The sequence below is a fragment of the Canis lupus genome, chromosome 19 (assembly GCF_011100685.1).
Source record: "Canis lupus familiaris isolate Mischka breed German Shepherd chromosome 19, alternate assembly UU_Cfam_GSD_1.0, whole genome shotgun sequence".
In the NCBI taxonomy this organism is placed as follows: Eukaryota; Metazoa; Chordata; class Mammalia; order Carnivora; family Canidae; genus Canis; species Canis lupus.
This window is the reverse complement of record NC_049240.1, coordinates 34,594,707-34,618,989: the sequence shown is the minus strand read 5'-3', so window position 1 is coordinate 34,618,989 and position 24,283 is coordinate 34,594,707. Positions and strand designations below refer to the sequence as shown.

Sequence of the window (24,283 nt, the reverse complement as noted above, 5' to 3'; positions counted from 1 at the left end):
CCATTCTGTTCTGTTGATATGTGTGTCTGTTCTCTCACCAATAGTATCTCAATTACTATAGCTTAAAGTAAATCTAGAAGTTTTATAGTTTCAGTTCTCCAGCTTTGTTCTTCTTCATAATATTAAAATTTTATGTTGGCTATTCTGAGTCTTTTGCTTACCATATAAAATTTAGAATTAGTTTGTCAATATCCACAAAATATCTAGCTGGAATTTTGATTGGGGTTGCATTGAATCTGTATGTCAATTTGGGAAGAGCTGATATCTTGACAATATTGAATCTTCCTATCCATGAAATGGAATATCTCTGCATTTATTGATTTTCTTTGATTTTGTTCATCAGAGTTTTATTTTATACTGCATACAGATCTTGCACATTTTTTTTAGATTTATACTTCAGAATTTTATCTGGGGGTGCTAATATGAATGGTATATTTTTAAATTTTCAATTCCAGTTGTTCACTGTTGGCATATAGGAGAGCATTGACTTTTGTATATTAACCTTGTAATTTCCAAACTTGGTATGATCAAGTATTAATTTCAGGAAGTTTTTGTCAGTTGTTTTGGATTTTCTTCATAGATGGTCATGTCATTTTTAAATAAAAGCAACTTTATATTTTCTTTCTCAATCTATGTACTTTTCTCTCCTTTTCTTGACTTGTGGTATTAACAAGGACTTTGAGCATGATGTTGAAAACAAATGGTTGGAGGGAAAACCCTGGCCTTATATGTGATCTTAATGGAAAACCTTCAAGTTTCTCACCATTTTTTAAAAGATTTTATTTATTTATTCATGAGAGACCCAGAGAGAGAAGCAGAGACACAGGCAGAGGGAGAAGGAGGCTACATGCAGGGAGCCTGATGTGGGACTCCATCCTGGGACTCCAGGATCACGCTCTGGGAAGAAGGCAGATACTCAACTGTTGAGCCACCCAGGCACCCCAAGTTTCTCACCATTAAATATGATATTAACTGTGGATTTTTTATAGATATCCTTTATTTGTGGGAAAGGAATTCTTCTGTATGCCTAATTTACTGAGAGTTTTTTATTGTGAATGGGTATTAAATTTTACAAAATGCTTTTTCTGCATCTATTGACATGATTATGTGATTTTTCCTTTTAGCCTGTTGATTTTTGTGGATTATATTAATTTATTTTCAAAGTTGAACTGGCCATGTATACCTGAGATAAATTCTACTTGGCCAAAGTGTACAATTCTCTTAATTTTTTATACATTATTGAATTCAATTTGTTAGTATTTTGTTAAGGTTTTTACATCTATGATTATGAGAGATATCGGTCTTTAGTTTTCTTGTGATGTTTTTGTCTGGTTTTGGTATTAGAATAATGTTAGTCTCATAGAATGAGTAAGGAAGTATTTCCTATGCTTCTATCCTTTGAAAGAAATTGTAGATATTTCTCCCTTAAATTTTTGGTAGAATTCATCAGTGAACCCATCTGGGCCCGGTGGCTTTTTTTTTTCTTTCTATTTTGGAAGTTTAATAATGATAGATTCAATTTATTTAATACACATGGGCTTACTAAGCTTGTGTATTTCCTCTTGTATGAGTTTTTGCAGATTGTGTCTTTCAAGAAATTGGTCCATTTTATCAAGGTTATCAGATTTATGGGGAGCTGTTCATAGTGTTCCTTATTATCGTTTAATTTACATGGGATATGTAGTGATGTCCTCTCTTTCATTTCTGATATTAGTAATTTGTGTCTCCTCTCTTTTTTTTCTCTTAGCCAAAATATTTATAATTTTTTTATCTTTTTGAAGAATCACCTGTTGTCTTCATTGATTTTTTTCTATTATTTTCCTGTTTTCAATTTTGCTGATTTCTGCTCTAATTTTTATTATTTCTTTTATTCTGCTTTCTTTGGACTTAATTTGCTTTTTAAACTTTCTTTTTTTTTTAATTTTTTTCCTTTTTTTTTTTTTTTGCTTTTTAAACTTTCTTAAGACAGAAACCTACAATACCTATGTTAGATCTTTTTTTCTAATATGTGCATTCAATGCTGTAAATTTCCCTCTAAGTACTCCTTTTACTGCTTCTCATATATTTATATGTTGCATTTTTGTTTTTATTTATTTGAAAGTATTTTAAAATTTTTCTTGAGATTACTTCTTCAATCCCTATGGCATTTTGAAGTATGCTGTTTAGTCTTCACATTTTCCAGTTACCTTTCTGTTAGTGGTTTCTGGTTTAATTCAATTGTACTAGAGCACACACTGTATGATTTCCTTTCTTTTAAATTTATTGAGGAGTGCACATGATGTGATGAGCACTTGGCATTATACTATATGTCAGCAAGTTGAAATTACATTTTAAAAAAATATTAAGGTTTGTTTTGTGGCCCAGAATGTGATCCATGTAAGCTTGTGAAAAGTGTGGATCCTCAGTTGGATGCTGTATACTACAGGGACAGTCCTTAATGTGTATACACCAGATAACAGAGCATCAAACTATATGAGCTAAAAACTTGTAGAATCACAAGGAGAAATAGACAAGTTCACTATCAGTTGGAGATTTCACTTCCCCTCTTTCAGAAATGGACAGATCCAGCAGGCAGAAAATCATTAAGAACATAGTTGAACTCAACAACATTATCAATCATCTGGACATAATTGACATCTATAAAATACATTATCCAGCACTTTCGAGGAGAAATAAAAATTGAGGCACTTTATTGACCCGCCTTGCAAGAAATGTTAATTTTTTTAGAGAGAATCAAGACGATACAGGTCAGTAACTTCAACATACATAAATAATAGAAGTGCATCAAAGAGGGAATAAATATGGGTAAAATGAAAATGTTTATCTTATTCTTATTTGATCTAACAGATGACAGTTTATGCAGAATACTAACAAGTTATTTGATTATTTAAGCTATGTGTATATCTTATGCATACATGTACACATATATATAAGTGAAATGACAGGAAAAATGTAAGGGACAGAAAGGAAGAAATAGAATTATTTCATTATTTATGGTACTCACACTACCTGTGGAGTGGTATAGCATTATTAAAAAATGGACTTGGATTAGTTGTAAATGTATATTGCAAACTTGATAGGGCAATCATTAAAACAAACAAACAAAAACAGAAATGTAATTGATAGGATAAAATAGAAGAAAAAATGGAATCATATAAAATGCTCAGTTAAACCACACACACACACACACACACACACAAATAGAAAAGACACAAACAACAAAAATAGGTACCAAGAACAAGGTCACCCAATAGAAAATAGTAACATATATAATAGATATTAATTCAGCTATCTCAATAACCACTTTGAAAGTCAATGGTCCAATGCACCAAGTAAAAGAAAGTCTCAAAAGGAATTGAAAAGCACCATCCAACTCTGTGTTGTCTACAATTAACCATTTTAAACATAAAGACACATTTAGATTATAAGTAAATGAAGGAAGAAAATATATTATGCTAACACTAATGAAAAGAAAGCAAGAGAAGCTATTTTAATTTCAGACAAAGCAGACTTGAAAATGAAGAATTAATTAAGAATAAGAGAAATAAAAATGTACTCTGGGTTTCCTAGCTATCTGACATTAATTTGGGAGAAAATCTTAGTCCTTATTGTTTCAAATATTTCTTCTGATCCTTTCTCTCTCCCTTCTGGTGTTCTTATTAAGAGTGTATGTTATATATTTTGTAGTTGTTCCATGGTCCTTGGACATTTTGTTCTGTACTGGATAAAAAGACCTTTTACCACTCTAAATAGGCCTTTAGTAATGTGGTGGTGAGATGTATACGTGTGATGGGGGAAGCATTCTGTAACCTGAGATGAAGTCTCACTATCTTTGTGAGTTTATACCCCTGGACTGGGAACTTGACAACTATTTCCCAATTTCTTTTTCTCCTCCCCTTATGATGGAAAGGACAGGTGGAGTGGACTGCAATTGGGTATTTCCCTTCCCCAAGTCAATTAGGCTCAGATAATACTTTAGCAGATTAGGCTCTGCTTAACCAGATTCCTGTGAAAAAGAACAGAGCGCTCTGGTATATTTCAAAAATGGCTTCTTTCCCTCCCCGTCCTGCAAGCCCCAAAGGCTTCTTCTCTCATATTTACTGAGAAAACCTGGCTGATGTCCTGGTGGTACCACATTGTGAGTTAAGAGGCTCTACTTCCAGTGGTTCACACTGAGCTTCCAGAAATTTATCAATTACAGTTCAGGTTTCTCTACCCCAGCTCTGGTTCCTGCATGGTTTCTGCTTGTGAGTCTTTGCTCTAGTAAGCCTCAACTTTCTGTATTTACCTGTCTCTCCAACACTGGGGGCAGTGGTTTGCACTATGCCCTCTCTCTTAAGAGTCTAAGAAGAGTTGTTGATATTTCTACCTGTTCAGCTTTTTACTTGTTAGGACAGTGGTGACTTCCAACCTCATGATATGCGGAACTGGAAACCAGAAAAGTCCTATTTATTCTTACTAATTTAATATAAGACCTTGCCTGAGAAGGGCAGCTAGCAATATGAGTATGAACACTAAAGCTAATTCATCTCAATATTTTCCATCTACCTGAAGGAAAAGACAAAAATATCATTGTTCATGTGCTCTGAGTTCATTGTTCAGAGTTCAGTTGTTACAGGTAAGAATGCTGAATATCTATTTATTCAAAGAGAGGCCGCATAATCTCCTGAGTATTCACGAAGCAGAATTATTTGATTATATATTTAACTAAGTCCTATTAGGAGCATATTAAAATACATGCTTTGTTTATTACTGCATTCAAACTAGTTTTTGACCCCCCAAACCTAGTGACTTAACTTGACAATTTATTGTCTTCTTTCACTGTCCTGGAGGCTGACAATCACAGTTAGCTAGGGTTGTTTGTTGAATAACTGAATGACTTTAATCAGTCCAGTAAATCACCTATTGATTATTTCTTTCTTTGCATTTAATGACAGTGATTTGGCTAGCATTTTGTTGAATGAATGATACATGAATGCACTTGAGGATAAATGTCTGATGAAGTAAAACAACCTTTCTACCATACACTATCTCTGTGTTAGTCATAGCTCACAAGTGAACTGAAGATACAAACGTTAAAATTGCCTGCTAGTGTAAAAGCCACAGAGTTATGCCTAACAAAAATATTTCTGTGCTATAATTAGATTGAATAGGCTGTACCATCCAAAGGAAAAACAGAAATTTCATTACCTTTATCTATAACTGTTAGCAAGAAAAAAATTAATCTCCGAGAAGTGAGATTAATTCTCTAAATTTAAGGTAATAAGTATCTTTAACAAAACAGTGTACAAAATTGCCAGTTTTTCTTATGTATGTATGTATTCTTGCTGTATGTAGAGCACCAATTAATCTTTTCACCCTCAACATCAAATCCAGTGAGAAATTGCCATAAAATCACAAATCCTGATAAAATTATACCAAACAAAAACCATAAAAAATCCATCATCAAAGAGCAATAGAAATGTTGTCTGACTTTCAAGTGCATGGTCAGAAATTCTCCAATTACTTTTATCTTCACATGAAACATTTGTTAATTTAAAATTTGAATTTTAACATGAAGGACATTGTTTCCTCCAGGCTTTCTAAACCAAATTAGTATGTGTGATTTCAATCTTTCTTCACCTTCTAATCTTTTAAAATCTAATCAGGAAAATGGTTTTGTCCCAATATTGTATTATCACATCAAAGATATCTTATTGCCAGTTCTTCTACTATTCTAAGTTCAGTGACTTTTAAGCATTTTGCTTAAGCAAAATGTTATTTGCATGAGCAATTTTTACTTTCTAATATCCCGAAAGTACATTTAAGATCTGTTTTGTAAAATGAAATAAATTATGAGGTATCACTCCCTGAAATAACATCCAGTATATTAATTGCAAATTGATTCATTAAGAAAATGTTTAATGTATACTCTCTCTTCTATGATTTTCAGACTCCTTCTGAGAAACCACTTGTTACTTACACATACTTCATTATCTTGGAAAAAAATATTTTAAAGTTAGGATTTGAAAATGAATGATTCAGCAAGGACCATCCTTTTACTTGCAGAAAGGGAAGCCATAGGAAATGACTTCTAAGTATAATACTGTAAACTACCAATTTATAGAAGATATATTTTAGCAGATTCCAAAAAGCTTATGGAAATTATCTGTATATATTTAAAATTGAATAAATATTATTTATAGTCTGTGTTTTATAAACTGAATAAATGCTATTTATAATTCTGTTTTTATCAAATGATGCTATATAATAAGCAAGGGCCATATGAATGTAAGTATCTATGAATTCACAAATAGTTTTATGAAATGTAGATAGATTTGATAAAGTAATAATGACATTTGAAATGTCAGGGAAGTTTGTTTTCCCATTAACACAATTTTTGTTCCTGGTTTTCAGTGTTATGGGACCTAGCAACAATCATAAATTAGGAATAAAAACTATAAATGGATATCTGAATTCATTTCTTTCTATTTCACTGAAATTTTTCCCCTATATTTCATTCAAATTTTGCCCAATGCTCACTCTTCTATCCTCCTGTCTTCAGTTCCAAACACCCTGTATCTATCCCTGTCCCAAAGATTTGTTTCCACATCTCATCAGCTTCTACTGTATTCCTTCTCATCTCTTCCTTTAAGAATTATTTTAAGATAATCTCGGGTCTGCAGCCCTCAGTTCTACCTCATGTTGCTGGAAAAAACCTGACCGTGCTCTCAGTAGGTTGTAGGATGACAAGGAATTTACACATGGAAATTTTACCTGCAGAAAATATAAATATAAACTGAAAGAAAACATGAAAAAGTAGTCAGTCTTCATGACTAGGGGCTGAAGTTTTTAAGAAATATCAAGAGAAGATTAAGAAATCCAATATTTTTATAACTGTGATTATTTATTAGATGCTTATATATGATAGATAAGTGAGGGATTAAGCAATATATAAAAGTGACCTTCTATAACTCAAAGTAAGACTGATTAAAATATTGCTGCCTCTATTTTATAAATGAGAAACCCAAGACTCAGAGAGATTAAGAAATATCCCTAAAGTTACACAGGTATTATAAGTGGCTGTACCAAGAGTTAGATCCAGGTTAGCTAGATTTTTAAACCTGGAATCTTGTCCACTCTTCTTCATGAAGAGTTATGTAATGAAAGGATGTGATTTAAATTAAGAGGGATAAGCAGACACTGAGACCCTTTGAGGCTACACCAAAATTAGATGTGCTGTTCAGTATGTTCTTCTTTTCAAATTTCATGTATTTTTATAGCAAGAAAAAATGATTAAGTACTTGTAATAGTTTGCTAAAAGCTATGATTATAGCAAGAAACTGCCTTTGTTTAATTTGGTGTGATTCTGTTTAAAAATAGGTACTTTCATTGTCTTTTAAAAATGAACAAAAGCACCTCCTTAGCTATCTCTCAAGTGCAAGACAATAATCATTAAAACTAGACTTACAATCTAGAGTGGTGGAAAACCCTTCAGATTTCTAGTGCTCAATATGTAAAGTATTGCAGCAACTACTATTTAAGTTATATTTGTGTTTAGGTTTTTGAATTTAGTATTCATTTAGGTGACAATAATAATATAAATTGTGAATCAGTTTATGGCAAAATTCTCAATATTTACAATTCTATGGGAGGGACTGTAGATTTTAACTTTAGCTGTGACCCACAAATATCAGAGATTCACATTCTAGAAGCCTATCTGCATGGCTTGATGTCTTTAATTTATTTTACATTAAATAAAATTACACATTGAGTGAAATTAATGCATTAACCTTCATCATATCTGGCACCAAAAGTATTTTAAACTTCAGGATATAATTGTTAAATTTTGAAATTATACCTTGAACAGTTCATACTTTAACAGGACAACATAAAATTTCTTGATTAAAATAATTGAAAAATCCCAAACTCTTAAACACATAATTCTTAAAATGATTAAAAAGACCCTCCAGGATATGACCCATGTTTCCTCTACAGCCTCATGTTCCTGGTATCTCTAATCTAACTATACACATTTTATTTAATTACATGAACTATTCAAGCACTTTCTTGCCTCAAGGTCCTTGTGCATATAATTTCTCTGATTAAAGTATTCTTTACTATCTAACTCCTCCTTAGCTGAAATTCCCAACCCCAAGATAACAGTCTCATATAAAATTTAATTTCTGGATGTTTCCTTCCTTATATCACAATCATGTGCAAAATGAGTGCCTGATATGAGCCAAATACGGTCAATAGAGTGGAGATACAGCAGTGAAAGCAACTGTGCAATCCCTTCTTCATAGGCTCATTCATAGTTATTATATTCATTCACAGCAGCAAGCTCCATGGTAATGAGGTGGTAGGCTGATTTTACTTTCTTGGAGGTTTTCATCGAATTCCCACAAGAGTTTTGTTTACTAAACATCTCACCCATAATAGCAGAATTTTACTGAGTGTAATTGACTTTTGTATAATTTATTGTATTACTAATATCCTTCAAAGCAAAGATTATTTCGTCTTGAAAAAGTGCTCTGATCAATTTTGTAATTCCTGATGTCTGGAGAAAAGGGTGAAATCTGTGGAATGCCCCATCCCTAGCATTTTCCTCTCTTAGTCATACCTTCATACCTGTGCAGTTTAGGTTACCAGACCCTCTATGAACTTTCATTTTGTGTATTTCCTTTAGCTATATTGTATTTAATTATTAAGGTAGTTATCTTTACAATTAGCCTTATAATTCATTCTAAAAACTATTTTTATGATTGTACTTATAAATTACTATTAACGCTTACTGTTACGATATTTTTCATAGTGTCACAGAAGAGTCATTACATTTTACAACCTTTTATTAAAACTACTTGCATACACCATCTCTGTGAAACTCTGGGGATAATTAGTTCTATAAACTCATTGACAATTTTATCTGTCTTTAAAGTCTCTCCTTCGTGCTTCTAAAGTGCATATGTATGAATGTTAATGGAGATTGGTAAAGCAGAGATTCGATTGCTAATTCAGTGTTCTGACATTTGATTAACAAGTTTAGGCTCATATTCACTCAATCTATCAATTTCATGAAATGATAGATTTTAAACTGATTCTATTAAACTTTTACAATTGTTGATCTAAAGAAGATAACACTTTTAGTTTATATGCATGTAAATTCTTCACTTTACTCATATATACCTCTATTCAAGTATGTTAACTATATGCCAAACGTACATTAATTAATTAAGCCATTTGTTTATTCAACAAATATTAATCGAATATAATTATACACTTGGCCCTAGGGATCCAAACTCACAGAAAATGCCTTCAAAGAATTTGTGTCTCATAGAGTAATCAAAGAAGGAAACAAACAGATGAAACCTAAAAATGCCTCAATACATGGAAATCCAGTGTGTTATGAAAACATGGTGATATGATGAAATGATGCTTTGTCCAGGACTATTAGAAAGGTTTTCTGTAACAGTGAACAACTGAGTTGAGTTTTGTAGAGTGAACAAGAATTGACCATATGGGGATGCCTGGGTAGCTCAGGAGGTTAAACTTCTGCCTCTGGCTCAAATTATCATCTGAGGGTCCTGGGACCCAGCCCCACATAAGGCCCTCTGCTCAACGGGGAGTCTGCTTCTTCTCCTTCTTGGCTCTCTCTCATAAATAAGAATAAAATCTTAAAAAAAAAGAAAAGAATTGACTATATGAAGACATGAGGAAGTGTTTTAGGCAGAAGGGAGAGCATGATCAAAGAAGATATGCTCACATGGTCCACTTATCATAAAATGTATATTGTAACTGAATCAGAGAGTTGTGTAATGGGTTAGTTAATGGGGAGCTGAAAAGGAAGGATAGGTAAAAATCATAGACTTGTTAAACTACGTTAAGGAACTTGAACTTAATATATTTCTGTGATAAAATTCTACAGATGTATACTTAAATTCTGGGGGTTAATCCCAATTTTCTATAAAGTCAGGAATCATTACTCAGGAACACTGACAATTTCCTGTCACCAAAAAACAACAAATATCTATTTTCAGTACCATTGTGTGCTATTTCTTTTTTTTTTTTTATAACGAGAAGTGCCATAGCCTCTGCCCAAGTTAATCCTCTTATTGGACTCTGATTTACATTCTTTCATAATTCTTCAGCAATTTGTTTCCTTAATCTTTCCTTGCTTTTATATTTCTATCCTTTTCCAACTACTAGATCATTCCCATCTCATCAAATTCATTAATTAAGAAAAGTAAACAAACAAGTAAATAAATGTTTGAGAGCAGTCACCCTTGACAAAGAGGTCTGGGAAAGAGATGTGAATGGACTTACTGGAATGTGTGCATGGGAAAATATTTATGTGACCCTATTTTCTGCTTATTGGCATGACAAAGACATGAAAACTTCTTAACAAACCTCAAAAGGCAGAAATACACAATCCAAATTACAAAACTATAGAAATTATGGCAAAAATTAATGTCTGAGATAATTAATAAAAACTTATCCTAGCTGAACTGAACCAAAAATCTGATTTATCTGTAGCATTATACCTCAAACCATAGAGTGGTGCCTAAGCTGCACTTGGAATAAAATTCAAAGGCATAATTATTAAATAAGAAAAAGTACAGTTTCAACTCACTGGTTAAAATTAAGAAAAGCACGAGAGGTAAATTTATTAAAGCTTAAGTAGGATGCAAGTGAATTCAGAAACAACAATAAATAAAAGGTAAGATTACCTTAAAGTGAATTGTTTTCAAGAAAGATAGAGGAGAAAGAAAAATTTCCTCAATTCTCTCACAGTCCCTGGCTGGGCCTGAAAATTAAACTGACAAAGACAGATGAACTGGAGAAAAGTATACAAATTTTACTGAATTTTTATATGTACATGGGAAACTTTACAAGAGAATGAACACCCAAGAAGTGGGCAGAACCAGAAGCTTTTATACCTTTTAGACAAAGAAAAAATAATATTGTGAATAATTGCTAAGACAAGGGGGTCAAGGTTAAGGCTAGATGGTGGTGAAGAATTCACCACCGTTAGAACATAAGGGTTGTTAGTTTAATAAAGCCAAATTTCCCATCTCTGACAATGAGAATGTCTTCCTTCTGGTACAGGGAGGGTACCTTTTGCAGGAGAATATTATCCTGTATGAGGGAAGAGTGTGAGGTAGGTGAGGTCAGAGTGACAAACAGCAAAAAACAGAAAAATAAAATGTTATTCAGAATTTGAAAGAACACAGAGTCAAAATACAGGAAAAAAATTAATAGAAGACAATGTTAGGTGCAAATTTCTGTCATTATATATGAAATCAAATTCCATTGTATGATTCTGGGATGATAAAAATTACTAAACCTGGTGAAAAAGAAGTGTAAATTTAAAAAACCAACACCCATGAAATGCTTGCATTTTTCAAAAAACTATATCCAAAAACAGCAGTGGGCTCAGATGGTTTTTAAAGAAACTAGTTCTAAAAGTTCTCTTTGTGATTTTTCTAAACTTTCAGTTGTGATAAAAAAAAAAAAAATGCAAAGCTGGTTTGAGCTCAAAAGTGGAGAAATTTTTCAGAGCAGATGGTTTTCCTCTCTTAGGAAATGAAACCAAAGTCCAAGAATGGAATTGTGAGTAAGTATTCAATATGTTTCACAGACTAGGAGAACTTTATAATAGCCAAAGGCCCAGCTCAGAATTTTTTTTTTTAAGATTTTATTTATTCATGAGAGACATAGAGGGAGAGGCAGAGACAGGCAGAAGGAGAAGCAGGCTCCCTGCGGGGAGTCCAATGCAAAACTCGCTCCCAGGACCCCGAGATCATGATCTGAGCCAAAGGCAGATGTTCAACTACTGAGCCACCCAGGTGTCCCCCATATCAGAACATTTTAATATCAGACTCATCTCCTTTACTAATATGAAGGGTTTGAGAAAATAGTGGTTAAATATCTCCATTTCTGTCATGGGTTCAGAGAGAAAAAAAAAAAAGAAGACAGGGAAATAACATTGTCAAATTTTTGAAATTTAAAAAAATAATGACGTTAAGATCTTTGACACTCCTATAACATTTTTAGCTTTGACTGAGAGAAAAATTCAATCAAAAGAGAAGAAACGAAGAGAAACACAATTTGCCCAATTAAAAAAGTATATGTAAAAAGTAAGCCTTGCAATGATTTTCTTATAATGAATTTATGGTGGTAATTATTAATATAAATACATATATACAGTATTGCGTTAAAAATATGTTTACCCTTTTAGCAGTTTTTAAAAAAAAAATATTTTATTTATTTTTTCATGAAAGAGACACAGAGAGAGAGAGAGGCAGAGACACAGGCAGAGGGAGAAGCAGGCTCCATGCAGGGAACCAGACGTGGGACTCGATCCCAGGTCTCCAGGATCACGCCCCGGGCTGAAGGCAGTGCTAAACCACTGAACCACCCAGGCTGCCCCTTTTAGCAGTTTTTAACTGTACTGTACAGTATTGTTTATACTCGTTGTTGTATAACAGATCTCTAAAACCCTTTTATCTACGAATAAAATTTTATATACTCTGTGAACAACGATGCCTCTTCCTCCCTCCACCCAATCTCTGGCAACTGTTTCTATGAGCTTGATTATTTTATTATTTTATTTTTATTCATTTTATTATTATTTTATTCACTTTATGTAAGTGGCATCATGAAATATGGTGTTTTCATGATTTACTTATTTCTCTTAGCATAACGTGTTCAAGTTTTATCCACATTGTAGTATTTGCCAGAATTTCCTTCTTTTTTAAAGCTGAATAATATTCAATTGTTTGTATACAGGTCTGCACCACATTTTCTTTTTTTTTTCCTGAAGTATAATTAATATGAAGAGTAGATTAGTTTCTGGTGTACAATATAATGATTCAAAAATTCTAAACATTACTCAGCGCTCACTATGATCTGTATAGTCACCATCTGTCACCAAGAAAAATTGGTAGCATCTTAATGATTATATTCCCCATGCTGTACTTGTGACCGCAATTTCTTTAGCCCTTCATCTGTCAGTGGACATTTAGCTTGCTTCCATTTCTTGGATATTGTGGATAATGCCAAGGTGCATAGGTGTGCAAAAAGCTCTTTTAAAAGGATCCTATTTTCGATACTTTTGGCTATAGACCCAGAATTGGGATTGCTAAATCACACATTAATCCTATTTTGCATTTTTTGAAGAAAAAAACTATTTCTTTACTTTTTAATGCAGTTTTCATACTATTTTCCATACTAGCGACACCATTTTACAACCTCACCAACAGTGGGCAAAGAGCTCCAATTTCTCTTCATCCTTGTCCCATTCATTATTTTTAAAATTAAAAAAATATAGTAGCTATTTTAGTGAATGTAAGGTGATATCTCATGGTTGTTTCAATTTACATTTCTGTGATGATTAGTGATTTTGAGCATCTTTTCATATGCTTGTTGGACAGTTCTATGTCTTTTTTCTTTTCTTTTCTTTCTTTCTTTTTTTTTTTTTTTTTTTTTGAGAAATACCTATTATTTTTCCATGTCCATTGTGGAGCCCAATCTGGGGCTTGAACCCAAGGCCCTGAGATCAAGATCTGAGCCAAGGCCAAGAGTCAGATGCTTAATAGACTGAGTCTCTCAGGCACCCCTAGAAATACATAGTCATTCTTTACTGGGTTACTTATTTAATTATTTATTTATTAAGATTTTATTTATTTATTCACAAGAGACACAGAGCAAGAGAGAGGCAGAGACACAGGCGGAGGGAGAAGCAGGCTCCATGCAGGGAGCCTGACGCGGGACTCCATCCTGGGTCTCCAGGATCACACCCCGGGCTGAAGGTGGCGCTAAACCGCTGAGCCAGCGGGGCTGTCCGGGGTTATTTATTTTTTATATTGAGCTGTAGAAGTTCTTAATACATTCTGGATGTTAATCCTTTATCCAATATATTGTTTGGAAATATTTTCTCTCATTGCCTTTTTAATCTGTTACTTTGTTTTCTTTGCTGCACAAAAGTTTAAGTTTGAGTACATCCATTTGTTTATTTTTACTCTTGTTCCTTGTTTGGTGTCCTATCCAAGAAAATATTGCCCATTCCAATATTATGAAGATTATCAGCTATGTATTTTGGGGGGACTTTTATAGTTTCAGGACTTATAATTAAGTCTTCAATCAATTTCAATTTAATTTTTATATATGAGATAAGGATCCATCTTCATTCTTTTCCATATGGATATCAAATTTTCCAAACACTAATTGTTGAAGATACTATACATTCCCCATTTTGTGGTCTTGAGATCCTTGTGTATCATTTGACCATATACATGAGGATTTATTTGGGGCTTTCTAGTTCTGCCTCATTAGTCTCTGTATCTGTCTTTATGCCACTACCATACTACTTTGTAGTATGTAGCTTTATATGTGTTTCAAAATCAAGAGTTGTGAGGCCTACAGCTTTGTTCTTCTTTCATAGGATTGTTTTGGCTATTTGAGGTCCATTTTGAGTTCACTCTAGTTGTCTTTTAAGCTTCCAATTCAGATAACTATTTTCTTCCTCAAATTTGGAATGGTTTTGGCCATTATTTCTTCAAACAAGAAATAATGTCCTTTTCCTTTTCCTTCTCTCTTGGGACTTTTATAGTGTGTCTATTGGTCCACTTTATGGTATCACATAAGCCCTCAGGTTCTCTTTGCCTTTTTTGAAGATTTATTTATTCATGAGAGACACACAGAGAGAGAGAGGCAGCAACACAGACAGAGGGGGAAGCAGGTTCCATGCAGGGAGCCCGATATAGGACTTGATCCCGGGACTCCAGGATCATGCCCTGGGCCGAAGGCAGGCACTCAACTGCTGAGCCACTCAGGTGTCCTGTCTTTGCTTTTCTTCATTATTTTAATTTCACTCTTTTGGCACAATAATTTTAGATGACCTATCTTTGCGTTCTGATTCTTTCTTCTACTTGATTATATCTGCTATTGAACTTCTCTAGTGAAGTTTCCAATTCAGTTATTGCATTCTTCAGCTCCAAAATTTCTGGATTTCTCTTTTTTTGTGGTTTTTATCTCTTTGTTAATACCATTTGTCCATTGTTTTCTTGATTTTGTTAGTTTTATGTTCTCTTGTAGATCACTGAATTTCTTTAAGAAAATTATTTTGAATATTTTGTTAGGTGATTCATAGATCTCTGTTTTGTAGAGATGATTTCTGAAGGTTTATTTTATTCTTTTGACTATGTGTCTCTGTTTCTTTATATGCCTTTCAAATTTTGGTTAAGTTTTATGTACTTGAAAAAATAGCCACCATTCCAATCATTAGAGGCTGCCTTTGTACATGGCAATAATTTCACCAGTCACCCTACCTACTGATTCTGGGGCCTCCAAAACATCTTTTGGGGGTGAGAATTTTCTGGGTTTCTGTGTGTAATTTCCCAATTAAGGAGGTTTGCAGATTTCTTTTTCAGAAGTTCATAATCTCTTGCTCCCTCTGGTGTCTGTCCAAAATACAACAGAGGTATTGTGCCACAGCCAAGCTTTTTTGCTTTTATTTTTATTTTTATATTTTTCCTCAGTGGCCCAGGCATACTGTTAGCACCCTGAGTCAGGTGAGTCGAAAATCAGTACCTTGGGCAGCATTGCATAAAACCAGAATCTCAGATGCACACTCTACTCCTTTCCCTTCCTTACAAGGGAGAAGCCATGAGCAGGGCTTTTCTCCAGAGACACTGAGCTGTGTCAGCCTGGGGATGTGGTGATCAAGGGTAAAGTAAAATGGCTCTTCTTACCTGTTTCAATGTGCCTGTTCTTGGCTTGCTCACAACTGTCTGTGACATCTTACATGGTTTCTGCAGTTTTTATCAAGATATTTTGATCCATACAGGCATACTTCATTATGTGTTTTACTTTATTGTACTTTGCAATGTTGTGATCTTTACAAATTGAAGGTTTGCAGCAACTCTGCACTGACCAAGTATTTAGGTGCCATTTTTCCAACAACAGTTGCTCATTTCATGGCTCTGTCACATCGTGGTAATTCTTGCAATGATGCAAAATTTTTCATCATTGTTATATTTATTATGGTGGTCTGTGTGATCAATGATCTTTGATGTTACTATCGTAATTGTCTTGGGGTGCCACAAACCATGCCCGTATAAGACAGCAAACTTAACAGATAAGTGCATGTGTTCTGACTGCAGATTTGGTGGAAATAGCAAGAGAACTAGAATTAGAAGTAGAGCCTGAAGATGGAACTGAATTGTTGCATTCTCATGATAAAACTTTAACGGATGAGGAGATGCTTCTTATGGATGAGCGAAGAAAGTGGTTTCTTAAGATGGAATCTACTCCTGGTGAAGATGCTGTGAAATTGTTGAAATGACAACAAAGGATTTGAGATGGTACATACACTTAGTTGATAAAGCAATGGCAAGATTTTGAGAGGATGGACTCCAATTTTGAAAGAAGTTCAACTGTGGACAAAATGCTATCAAACAGCATCGCATACTACGGAGAAGTCACTTGTGAAAGGAATACTCAACCAACGTGGTAGACTTCACTGTTATCTTATTTTTAAAAAATTGCCACAGCCACCCCAGGCTTCAGCAACCATTCCCCCTCTGGTCAGTCAGCAACTATCAGCATCCACCAGCAAAAAGAAATTGATTTACTGAAAGCCCAGATGATGGTTAACATTTTTTAGCAAGAAAATATTTTTAATATAAGTATGTACACAGTTTTTCTTAGACATAACACTATTGCACACTTAACAGACTGTCGTATTTGTAAACATACGTTTAATATGCACTGGGAAACACAGGAAACTTATCTGACTTGCTTTATTATAGTATTTGCTTTATGTGGTGGTCTGGAACCAAACGCACAGTCTATCGTTAAGTTGGTGTCTCCGCGGGGTTAAGGAGGTTTAAGAATTCCTATTCTAACACGTTTCTGAATCACTTTTACTTCCTTAGCAACATTTGTACTGATACAGAAAAGTTATTTAATGTTTTAGTGTTTAATTTAGGAAAAATAAATATCTATACATATGAAAAAAAAAAAAAAAAGAAATGAGTTGATCTTAAATTTGAGCACTTTTAGTCTATAAACGTGGCTCTGCCAAGATAGCACAGGTGTGCTTTGCCTTAGCAGAGCAGAGGGGATTATCAGTGGACTTTATGTCTCCCAAAGTTCCTACATATCTCTTTTTATGTTTAGAAATGTTAATATAGGGATGCCCGGGTGGCTCAGTGGCTGAGCATCTGCCTTCGGCTCCAGGCATGATCCTGGGTTGGTCTAGTTGTAGTAGAGTCCTATTTGAAAACAGGGATAGGAGGCACAGAATATGTAGCTTAACCAACTGTGCAAGCACTAACTTATTCCAATCATTGTGGATTTGTGCTGAAAGCCCCCAGAGAAGCTGAACCCCTGAGGTGTAAATGCTGAGCGCCAAGTCAGCCATACTCAGCCGTTGTGGTCACATTTCCTCTGCCCCTTTTTGATTCTCTTCCTGCATTGGGCTCCCCACATGGAGCCTGATTCTCCCTCTGCCTTTGTCTCTGCCTGTCTCTCTGTATCTTTCACGAATAAATAAATAACATCTTTTAAAAAAAAGAAATGTTAATCCTTAGAAAATGATGATAAAGACTTGGGAGATAATTGGACCTGGTCTTAGAGCTCCAAGAAATTTGGGTATCCATGTTAAGCACTAAAATTGCATCTCAGATTTGTGAGTATGACCATTCAGCTGAATTTTTAGTTTCCGATTTGTTATCATTTTTTAAAAGATTTTATTTATTTATTCATGAGAGACACATAAAGAGAGAGAGAGAGAGAGAGAGGCAGAGACACAGGCAGAAGGAGAAGCAGGCTCCATGCAGGAAGCCTGATGCGGGACTCGATCCCGGGTCTCCAGGATCACGCCCTGGGCTGAAGGTGGGGCTAAACCGCTGAGCCACAGGGCTGCCCGATTTGTTATTATTTTGATTAAAATGCATACCAATCGTACACCTGGCTGCAAAGATACTTTTAGATGATGATTCTTTAATCAGATCTACAAAGCAAAAAATTATTTTTAGTAACATGAGTAGAGCTGACTATAAAGCTGATTCTTTGGGAGGCCTGGGTGGCTCAGTGGTTGACTGAGCACCTGCCTTTGGCCCAGGGCATGATCCTGGATTCCTGGGATCAAGTCCCACATTGGGCTCTGTGTGTGTGTCTCTCATGAATAAATAAATAAAATCTTTAAAAAAATAAAGCTGATTCTTTTTAAATAATTAATATACTAGAACTCATATATCAGATCCTATTAAAAAATAGTTATGAAAAAACTGAACACCTATTGCTACAGCAGAGGGGCAGGAGTTTGGGAGTAACTGTGGCCTGAGTTTAGATCCTACATCTGTCCTTTTCTCATTATGGAACTTCAGTGAGCCAATGCAACTCTTTTTAGCCTCAGTTTCTACATTTGCCAAAAAGAATAATGTTTCCATCACATTATTATGAGAAGTAAAATCAGATAAAATGGCCTTTGTAAAATAGGTAATAGAATGCTCTACATTTAATCTAAATTTAAAATTGCAGCTATTATAATGACAAAAAAAAATTGTCCTTGAACTCATCATTCGAAAGTCATTTCTTCCATGGAATGTTCTTCAGAGCCTGTGGAATGTGGTGTAGAATAATGATAAAGATTCACCAAGGCACACTAACTAGAATAGAGATTTGCTTAAAAAAGAAATGCATTTTCTGAATGTTATTTAAAACAGTTTTTTCAATTTTTTCATGAAGATGGTATTAAGAGCATAATGATATCTGAAATTATCATATATTTTTAAAGAAACCCTTTTATTTCCAAGCATCATATCATCTTAGTTATTTAGAAAATTCTTTTTTATATTGTATTTCTCCAGAACCTTCATGGCTAGTAGAAGTATTTTTTGCTATCTATGATTTCTCCATATTTTAAATTATATACTGTAATACTAAAATTGATATTAATAAAAGCATAGTGTAATCATAAGCCTATCATCTATATTGATAATTATTGTGAGGAACTTCCAGCATCGATGCTTATACTTATATTAAATTTTGTTGGTATAGAAAAGTGTTACTTCATGACAGGCTAATAAAAACACAGAGAAGCTGCCTTTTGTATAAAAATCCACTCAAGCTAATTGAAGGATAAATGATATCTTGGAACACTATAAAGGCTGTAAACACTATAAAGACTTAACTATAGATCAGATGGAAGAAAGTGGTGGGACGATTGACATAACCTGGTGTATTCCTGTTCTGAATTCTGAATGCAATAGAAAGTGAATGTCAGCTGTCAGGACTCTATGTGTGTTCCTGTATTTATTCTTAAATATTACTGAGCTCCTATTAGGCAGCAGTTTCATTTCAGCAAAATAATAACATAGATTTTTTTGAATTATTCTTAGTAATTTAAATATAAGCGTTGATAGTTTTATTTGTAGGGTTTTTTAGCTGTCTAAGAGCTATAAAGATTGTAAAGAGAAGGAGTTTACATTTATATGTTCGAGCAACATTAAAGTAAAAATGGTTCAAAGCAATAATTTTTTCTCATCCTTAAAAATGTACTGAACATACTCGAGTCTGAGAAACACTGATGGAGTACATGATGCTACCACAGTTGTGATTCAGTTTCTGATGAACTCACAAGTTTTTCACCTCCAAAGACACAGTTTGTACCTCAACTCTTTCTAGGGGTGTTACATGAGAAAGAAGCTATAGAGAGGAGGAAGTTTTTGACTCATAATATATACATCTTGAAGTGATTAGCACTGTTGTTAGAGAGATATTATTATCACTTTACTCATAAGGAAATGGAGGCTGAGATTCAATTTTCAATAAGCATTGCAAAGACAATAAGCAGGTGGGGATGAAAAACATGGTTTATCTGATTCCAAAGTTTCTCTAATAATAAATACTGAAAACTGAAAATAAATCATAAAATATTCCCCATCATAACTGAAGTGTCTTATTCAAGATTTCCATTTGGTGAACAAAAGAATTTTTCCCAAAAAATAAAAATAGAAAAACATAGACTAATGTGTTAACATCAAGATACAACATTAATATCAAAGGAGAATTTTTAAATTCCACAAGGAATGATGTAGAAAATGTCAATTCATACCTGTCAATATGTCAAAGCATATTTACTATGAATTTTTACTTGTACATTGAAATAATTGAAACTAATCAGGCTAGAAAGCATATGGATCCTTCTTCTAGCTTTATGATCCTATCATGTTCTTGAAGCAACAATCTAGAGAAACACACACTTTTAATACTTAGAATGCATTCTGCTTTCTACTGCAGTAAAATTTCCTATGTACCAAGCCAGCCAGTTTCTGAGCAAGACATAAAAGATTTGCTACACTATCTGGCTCCCATCTCCCTTCCCAGTGTTGTTTCCTAACACTTCCCCTGGGTGCCATATGGACTGGCCATGCCCTTCTTGTTATTATTCCCTCAAGACAGCAGGCACTTTCATGTTGCCACTTCACTGCATGTGCTGTTTCTTTTGCCAGGACTGTATTCTCCACTTACTTTATTCTTGATGAATTCTTACTCTTCCTTCAAGACTTTGCTCAATTTTAAATTCTTCTGGAAGACGATGACACTAATCCCACTTTTTATGTATTCACAAGAATAGCTCACAACTTTTGCCTCACGCTTCAAATCACATGCAGCATTATGCTCTATTAGCAGTTACTGCAAAGTGACTTTTAATATCATATTTCTATTCTAAGCATTTATCCATGGCAAGAAACATGTCTTCCTCTCCCTTATGTCTTTAGCACCCAGTTAGGTTATCACAAAATGGGTCCTAAGAAGTCAGTACCAATGAGTTGATGTGGTTTGTGTGAAGTAACTATAATCAAGTCATCAGTACAGAAGACAAATCACAATTTACTTGTTATCAAGAGAAGAAAAAAAGTTTGATTGAAAAATATCAACTCAGGGGTGCCTGGGTGGCTTAGTCAGTTAAGCATCCAACTCTTGTCTTTGGTTCAGGCCTGATCTTGGGATCCTGGGATTGAGCCCTGCGTCCCGCTCCAAGCTCAGTGGAGAGTCTGCTTCAGATTCTCGCCCCCTCTTCTTCGCCCTCTGCCCTCCCCACCTCCACAGACATGTTCTCTCTCTCTCTAAAATAAAATAAAATAAAATAAAATAAATAAATAAATAAATAAGTCTTTTTAATAAAATGTATCACTTCATAGTTGGAGCACTTGCCAAAGAAATGGAATTGTATCTTTTTTTTTTTTTTTTGGAATTGTATCTTAAAATGAGGAAAGTAGAAGTTAATATACAAAACAAGGAGTTTTCATTTTAAATAAATGCAATCTGAATTTTGTCAGTGTCATTCCAAATAATTGATATGGATGTTTATATTTGATCCATTTGCTTTTAGAATATGTTGGTTTTATTATAAAATTGACAATGTATATTTTACAAAACATGTAGAAATCAGATAATGATTAAGAGTACATCAATAACATACTACACAGGGATCCCTGGGTGGCGCAGCGGTTTGGCGCCTGCCTTTGGCCCAGGGCGCGATCCTGGAGACCCGGGATCGAGTCCCACGTCGGGCTCCCGGTGCATGGAGCCTGCTTCTCCCTCTGCCTGTGTCTCTGCCTCTCTCTCTCTCACTGTGTGCCTATCATAAATAAATAAAAATTAAAAAAAAAAAAAAAAAAAACAACAACAACAAAAAAAAAAACAACAACAAAAAAAAAAAACATACTACACAGACTTATCTAATGTTAACTTTGGGGTGAATTTCTTTTCATGCACAAAAATGTCAGGATATCATTTTAAAAAATACATTATGTAAGCATCTGTTAGCCACTTAATATACTCCATGAAAAGCCCTGGGAGACTCAATGGTGAGCAATATTTGCCAAACTCCTTGTCATGGTTAAACTAAATTAATTTTAGATATTATTCAAATCTAAAAAATACATGTATAATTACAAATAACGTAATGTTATAAAGGAAAGGTATATAGTATCATGATAGGATATGTCAGGGGTTTATGAGACCCAGATGAGATTAAAGGAAATTTTTCTGAGGCAGAAACAGATAACTTGAGATCTGAATATTGAAATTTGATGATTGATTTTAATGTTTTGTAAAAATGCTGTAAAAATGTCAAATTAAAAAACATCTGTTTATGTCACTTTCCCTGGATAAACAAAGTCCTTTGGATTTTGATTTTATCACAACAGAAATGGGAAACCATTGAAGAGTTTTGTACATAGAATTCAACAGATAATGGTCTAAGTTGTTTGATTTTTTTAAAAAATTAGCCACAAAACCTTATTTGCAAAGCAAGTTATACTTCAGTCTTAAATAGAGGGGAAAAACATGCCTTGGAGACCAAATGGATAATATGGGAGAAGCAGCAGCAAGGTTCACATTTTCACTTAGTTTCATGGGTGCCAAACAATTATCATTCCTTCCAAAAAATGTTTATTTTACAGGCAACCAAACACAAGTATGCTCTACTTTTATGAGAGTCTCTTCAAACCTAAACCCAAACATAAAAATAATTGATTTTCTGTTGATGGAAGAATTTACAACAGACTTTCCTTATATGAAGAGCTCCTGTCATGTATTCTACGTGCAGTCTATAGATGTATATTTATATTCAATTTCTTTTTCAGAAATAAATTTTCTGAAAAAGGCATTCTCTTTTTACCTTGAATCAAGCAAGTCTGAAATTCAACTTAGTCTTTTCTGATCCTGATCAAATAACTAGAAAGGAAAAGAAAATGTAAAAATCTCTGTCATTTTTATTTTGTATTTCAGTGGTATAATAATGTATGATAGTGTCCTGTTTGGGTAAAACAAAACAAAAAGTGATTCATGAAAACAGGGACTGATTTTGTAAAGTATAAAAATATATATTTATGCTTGTCTCAAGTACATTTCTGCAGTCCTCATCATATGTCTTTAAACCAGTGCAAATACAGATCATTTGGCAGTTCTTGTCATTACTTGTATGAAAACACATAGAGCCAGTTTAGGACCAGTGGGCTTCAAACTATAAGCACTAATGAATGCCTTGCAGTCTGAAATTCTCATTAGATGCCTTTCTGCATGTTAAGGCCACCATTTTAATAGTAGACAGACATAGTTTTGCATCTTGTTTTTGCTACCTATTTACTATGTTAATTCAGACAATTACTTAACCTCTCTGATCTGCAAAATGAGCATGGTAACATATACCTGACAGGACCATGGTTGGGAGAAGATAAGGTGTTGCAGATAAAATGCTTGGCATAATGAGGCTTGGAAGGACTGTGTCATAGTAAGGAGACAGATTGTAAATCAAAGGATACAACAAAGTTTGCCTAAACATATCTGAATAAGTTATGTATAGATTTATGTGGCTAATACGTGTGTATGTGTTAAACATCTACATACACACATATATATTCAATTTATATTACAAATATATATATGCATATGTATATATGTAGTATATACATATATATATACAGTGCTAGATTGCCTTAATAATGGCACTCTGAAATCACAGATTTACTATGAAGAACTGTTGTGTCCAAAGATATTTAGGCACTAGTGTCACAGATGCTTCAACAGTTGGGCAATAGTATCCGAAGAACAGATATCATACAAAAATTGTGAAATGGTATACAGAAATAAATCCTGATGGTCTGACAGGAAAATATAAATGAAGTACAAGATATTTGTTTTTCCGTTTTTAAGTTTAGAAAATGTATGGCTCTTCTCACTATCATTTTTTCATGTTCCTTCTTTCTGTTCTTTCAGATTCTTACAGTCATCTGGTTTCATTTGACTCTTTTATTTTGGTTAAAATGATTTTCCTTTGTCTATTGGATGATTGACTGAACATCTTTTTGGCCCACTCAAATGACCCAACCTCAGTACGGAGACCTACCTTTATATTCCTCAATATGTATGAGGCACCAGTACAATTTAGAGGGGAGCACAGGTAGGAATTGTTCTCAAGTAGGATGCGTTTTCTCTTCATACACCCAGACACCCAGACACATGTGCACACTTGTAATATCTACTTTTGAGGTGTCCTTTTTTGCTTCTCTGTATTTATGACAGCATGAATAAGATATTTTAATCTCTTTTTGTTGGTATGATCTAAAGTACATATTTTAGTGTACGCACTCAACTGGGTAGCAATGTGATAAAGTCACAAAATGTGTTGAGTAAAGCAATAGTGAAGATGAGAAAGGTGTGTATGGATGCAGGGATGCAGCACCATCAATGCAGGCTTATAATTTATTATGCAAAATGAGGATTCACA

General features: G+C 34.0%; 1 long non-coding RNA gene across 16 annotated transcripts in view; it reads left to right on the top strand.

Moving 5' to 3' along the window:
• LOC106560027 overlaps positions 1 to 24,283 on the top strand; it is a 141,660-nt gene that overhangs the window by 94,693 nt on the left and 22,684 nt on the right. For 4 of the 16 annotated variants that reach the window (XR_005374133.1, XR_005374126.1, XR_005374127.1 and 1 more), the window contains one exon: positions 23,773 to 23,956. The exons of the other annotated variants lie outside the window; for them this stretch is intronic. This is a non-coding gene — a long non-coding RNA (uncharacterized LOC106560027). The remainder of the gene's footprint in view (positions 1 to 23,772; positions 23,957 to 24,283) is intronic. 16 annotated transcript variants of the gene reach the window in all.